This window comes from Hypanus sabinus (genome assembly GCF_030144855.1).
Source record: "Hypanus sabinus isolate sHypSab1 chromosome X2 unlocalized genomic scaffold, sHypSab1.hap1 SUPER_X2_unloc_8, whole genome shotgun sequence".
Classification (NCBI taxonomy): Eukaryota; Metazoa; Chordata; class Chondrichthyes; order Myliobatiformes; family Dasyatidae; genus Hypanus; species Hypanus sabinus.
The window spans coordinates 649258-655518 of NW_026779008.1; positions in this window are offsets into that span (position 1 = coordinate 649258).

The window sequence follows — 6261 nt, forward strand, 5'->3', positions numbered from 1 at the left end:
CACCTGCGAGTCAACTGGGGAGATATACTGTATCCGGTGTTCCCGATATGGCCATTTATACATTGGGCAGATCCGCCGCAGACTGGGAGACCGTTTCGCCGAAGACCAGCGCTCAGTCCTCCAGCGTGGCGGGATCTCCCTGTGGCCACACACTTCAATTCCACAGATCACTCCCACTCCGACATGTCTGTCCGTGGCCTCCTCTACCGTCAAGATGAGGCCACACTCAGGTCGTTGGAGCAATACCTTATATCCCGCCTAGGTAGCCTCCTGAAGAACGGTCATGGTCGGTGACCACAACAGGACTTCGGAAGACAACGGGAAGATCAACAGCATCACCTCTCACCTCTCCCCTCTCTCTCTCCAACGTCACTCAAGTCACTACCTCGACCTGAACTGAACTCTCTTTATCAAATCGGAAGACTACACCGATTTACCCCTTGGTTTGAAAGAGCCGAGTTCTGTTCCTATTTCCACATATATATATATATATATATATCGTTGCTAACCTGTTTTATATATTTGCATTTATAGTACGGTATTGCTTAGTTACTAATAAAAACTATTTGTTAATAGCAATACCAGACCGCTTAGAGTTTTCAATTTCTGCTGGTTCTTTAACCCGGTCACGGGGTACGTGACACTACGTCGGCAATTGGATCCTTGACTTTATATCCGGAAGACCACAACCTGTGCGGATTGGTTATAACATCTACTCCTCGCTGACAATCAACGCTGGCTCACCTCAGGGGTCTGTGCTTAGCCCACTGCTCTACTCTCTATATGCCCATGACTGTCTTGTTTGGAACAGCTCAAATAACATCTATAAATTAGCGGATAATACAACCATTGTTGTTGGAATCTCAGGCGACGACAAGAGGGCGTACAGGAGTGAGATGTGCTAACTAGAGTAGCGGTGTCGCAGTAACAACCTTGCACTCAACGTCAGTACGATGAAAAACTGATTGTAACCTTCGGAACGGTAATATGAAGGAACACATACCAATCCTCATAAAGGGATCAGATGTGGGTGTCAAGATCTCTGAGGATATAACCTGGCCCAATATAAAGAAGGCAGTTATAAAGAAGGCAATACAGCAGCTATACTTCTTCAGGTGTTTAAAAGAGATTTTGTACATCAATAAGTAACTTCTATAAAGAGCATATAGAGCATGCCAACAGGCTGCATCACTGTCTGGTATGGAAGGTGGGGGAGTCTTATTAAGGATGACCTTTGGGGGTACTTGGAGACGGATGATAAAATAAGTCAAAGTGAGCATGGATTCTGTCAAAGGAATCTTCCCTGATGAACCTGTTCGAATTCCTTGAGGGAATAACAAGCTGTGTGGATAAAGGAGAGGCAGAGGTTGTCACTGACTTGGATTTTCAGAAGTCATTTGATGACAGGCCGCACATCAGACTACGTAACAAGATGGCATCCAATGGCTTTGCGGGAAAGTTACTGACGTGGACAGCGGAATGGCTAACAGGCAGGAGGCAGCGTCTGCGAATTAATGGGGCATTTTCTGGTTGGTTTCCAGAGACTTGCAGAATCTGCTCTCACCCAAATATGCTGAGGGAAAGGCAATTAAAAATATTGGGCATTTTCCCACTGTGTTGTAAATTTATTCAGCAGATCATTCTTGATTCAAAAGACTGTGATTTAGCAAATCACATAGTATAATACCAACAATAAAAAAAAATGTTTTTGTCTATTTTCTAGCTAAATGGACGACATTGACTGCGAAGTGGTTTAGGAAGGCTGCCTAAACGTTTTTGACTTCGGAATGAGCGCGCGAAATACAGATACATCACTGACAAAAAATGCTGTCACCCGGAGCCAGGGATTTTTTCGGTGACGTCATGTACAGTAATAAACACTTTTCACAACCTACCTTATCGTATAATATATACAAACACATATACTTTAAAGTTACTAGGCAAAAAAAGGCCTAGCAAGACACGCTGATCTTCGGAGAATGAAGGATGGCGATAATGGATGCGAGAACCCTTGATTGAATATGTTGACCCGGTGCAGTCTGAATCATGACTGACTCTGAAGTGAGGCTGTGCGGGAGAATCTTAAACAATGAATGTACCAGTTGTGCCGAATTCAAACGGTGTGTTGGAAAGATATGATAAATAGGAGGGAAACTATTGACTGCACTGAAGGTTGCTGCTTCGGTATTTCATCGGTTCAATTACCAGGGCCCCCGGGGCTCCCCTTCTCACAGTTTTCAGTCGGTGGCCCCATTCAAATGTGCCAGGGTCCCTAAGGGAGCAAAATGGACCCCGTTGAGAATCGCTGATGTATACCATTTATAAGTGCCTTTGAACTAGATATTCACGATCGACCGACTGCGGGGAACTCTCATTGGATAATTCTCACATTGAATTTTACGCAGAGAGGAGGAATTTCAAACATGGCGGTCTTGGAAATGACCAGGCCACACAGTAACGTTACCAATGTGGTCAGGGATAAGGCTCCAGAGGCAACATTATCATCATGGTCAACAGTGCGCGTGGAATAGTAATGACTTTGGCAGCTTGGCCTGCAGTGATATCATCATCGCAGTTCAGTGAGCTGAGATCCGGAGAAGCAATGACGACATCAGAGTGGTCAGTGACGTGCTTCGAATGTTCAGAACATTTTGCATATTGAACACAAGAGCCCGTAACCGTTCTGACGTTCCCGCTTCACACTCAATGTGTCTGTTCGTGTCCACTGTCTTGCAGTTCCAATCCAGTAAGTGGTTATCCAGGAGGTCAGAGAGAAGAGGCTGAATGTGACTAGTGGAGATTTTGGGCAGGTTCATCAAGTCTGTGTTTCACATCCTTCCCCATCTGCAGATAAATCTTCGTTGGAATGTTTACTCCTACAGAGAAACAAATAAAATTATTACAAAACCTTTAATAATAATGTGTCTCATTTTCATTTTATACCGACATGTGGTGTATCGCGTATTTCTGCATGTGCTGAACTACAACGGGTTAACAAATCTATTTCTGACTGTAATTAACCTGATTGGTGATGCGCAATAATTATCTTTGTTGTTCAAACCCTGCTTGGAATAACATCAACCTGAACGTTTATTTGCAGCACTATTCAGAATATTGTTCAGTGTTTAACTACGTTATTCGCACGTTTACCTCCATTCGAGCTATTTTAACAGTTATATTTTAACAGTAAGTGATGGAGACTCGATATTTTTATGTTCCCCAGTGTGTTTCATTATCTGCATCATTGAACACAAGCAGCACCTCTTTTCATATTGTAAGTTCTTTTTCCACTCCTCCACGAATAATGTCCGGAATTATTTCTGTGTAGGTAGACCTAATATAACGGACGTAAGGCGCTCCCTCCCACCACTAGCCTGCAAGTTACACCTGAGCATGCTGTAGCCCCTGCTTACTGATGTACACTGGATATGGTGGAAGAACTTGTAGCAGAGTCACAGACTGCATGACCACCTGAGCGACGTTCCATAGAATCCGGGAGATTAGAGAGTTAAATACCAGTTCATGAAGACTATTATCGATTACAGGGATACCCTGAACATTTGGGGAAGAGGGCCACAGAGTGGCAAATGGATTACAATGCGGATATGGACTTTCTGATGAGGCTGATGAGATCTGGACTGTGCACATCTCTATTCACATCATTTTACAGGGACACAGTCGGCTACACCAAGCCTCAGTGTGTCCCTCAGCATGTACTGCCGCAGCCTGAAATGTGGTAGTAGGAGACAGGGGAAAAGGGCTAGTTTGATGTTTCGCGGGGTATTAACACAGAGCATTTTAACAGCGGCAGACAAAATTATGAAGGGTATAGATAGGGTGAATGAATGCGTTGCATTGTGAGAAACGTGTTTGATCCTACAGCTCTTGCAGGGAGATGGTTGCAGGCTGATCGGGAGAGGGACCTCAGTGTTCGAACATATTCAGTGTTCCAGCACTGTCCGAAGCCAGAATGCAAATGGAGTAGAGTTGGACTTACTAACTCCAGCAATCCAATCCCACAAAAATCCGGAGCCACAGAAGCTCCAAAGTCTTCACCTCTGAGAAAGGATGTATCCAGCACGAAGACTGGCTGCACCTGGGGACAGCGTGAAAGACTGGCACAGCACAGAGAACTCTGGGCAGTGGTCTGTGTCCCAGTGGGCATGATGTGCGAAACTGACCATCGCCTGACTGAGAGACATAGAGCAACGGATTTCTATTTAATCTCTGCCCTCTCACAATCTGGTGCCCTGTAGTAGCGGATTCCACTTCCCTGTTTCTCTCTGTAGTGTCTCTATGCATCCACACTATCTGCGAACGTCCTTGATTCATCCACCACTATAATATTGCCATTCGTTCTCCCACATTCCAAGAAACACAATCCTAAACTGCTCATAAGTCAGTCATTTGCGACCCAACAATGGCCTTGTAAACTTCCCCTGCCTTATTTCCAGCCTAAAGACATCTTCCCTTTCACAGTATGAACAAAACTAAACACGATCTTTCAGTGCAAACTCACATCTTATACAAATGCAACATAACAGCCCGCCCTCTTTCCTCTGTGATTGACTGATGAAAGCCAGTGTCCAAAGGTTTCATCATTAACTTGTCAATCTCTGACCCAATTTGAGACCCTGTCAGCTCATTGAGTGAAAGGCAACTTACATTTGATTAACACGAAGAGAGGTTCTCTAGATGCTAGATAGGAACCTATAGATGTGGTTGGGTTTTCAGAATGCATCTAATAAGGTGCCACACGAAAGGCTGGTGCACAACACCGGAAATCACAAGACGAGTTCACAAGAATAAAAGGCTGGTTTTCACATAGAAGACAGAGACTCAGTTAACAGGTTTGTTTCTGGATTGGAGGATGTAACTACTGGAATATCCACGGATCAAATCCACCCTCAATTACATACTATCAATATTAAAATTTTGGTTGAGTGGGCGGAGGTTGGGTTGGGACTGGGTTTTCTAAGGGAGCCGGGGTAAGTTGAGGGCCGTCGATTACTCACAGTCGATATAAATGACCCGGACGAGGGGACCGAGTGTGAGGTGTCCAAGGGTGTCTGTCAATGGCATAGGAAGTGGTGGGGTTAATGTTGTCATCTTACATTTGGTCTCTGCCACAGGATATAGAGACGCTGGGTAAAAGAGAGAATATTTGGAAAATGGAGCTTCCTGTGGTTAAAAGCGATGGCGTGTTCAGTGATGGACAGAATCAAAACGCAGACGATTATTTACATGGAGAAAAAAAGCACATGAGTGAAGTACAGAGGGGACCAGGTGTTGTCTTGTACAAGTTACACACAAACATCAAACAGGTGCATTGAATGGCCGATGGACATTTATTTCTGTGTGATTTGTGTAGAGAGACGGAGAAGTGTTGTTACAGTGTCAGACAAGTGCACAGTGATGGATTTTGGGAAGTTAAAGCAGGCCAGGAGATACGCAATGTCACGGGGAGTGTTCACGAGCAGAGATCTTGGGTTCCCGAAAATTCACAACACAGATTGTCAAGGTTGTGAAGTAGGTGAACAGCATGCCTCCCTTTAGCAACAGAGGAGTTGCATTACAGTTGGACAAAATATTAATTAAACCACAGCTGCAGTAACCTGTATAATTCTGGGCAGTACAATGAGGAAGAAGTGGTTAAGCTGGAAAGGTGAAGGATAGATTCACAGAAATGTTGCCTGGACTGGGATCGTATGTTACAGATAAAGATCAGACGCTCTGGGGCTGCTTTCGCTGGAGTGAAGGAGGCTGAGGGGGGACCTGACCGAAGTTTATAAAACTATGCAGTTGTGGTTTAGGGAAACAGTCAGAGTAATTTTCCCAGGGTGGAAATGTCAAATTCAAGAAGGCTGTCTTTACAGTGCCAGGGTGATCATTTAAAGATGGTGAACATGGCAAGTGGTAGATCAGTTTTATTTAGAGAGTGGCGGGGCCTGTTATGGGCTGCCAATGGGGAGTGATGGATGCAGATATGATAGTGACATTGAAGGGAGAGAAGAGATTCTGTTTAATGTGGCATTGTGTTCAGCACAGACATGGTGGGAAGAAGGATCTGTTCCTGTACCGCACTGTTCAGTGTTCTGAGTGAGTCTCAGTGACAGAAAACTATTTAACTGGGGACACCGACAGGGGTATTTGTGGCAGCTAGTCGGATCATCAAGAGTGTTAGAGAGCAGACAGGCCAAGGATTACAAGTACATAGTGCTCTGGAAGTGTAGATAGGGTGGTGAAGAAGACATTCATCAG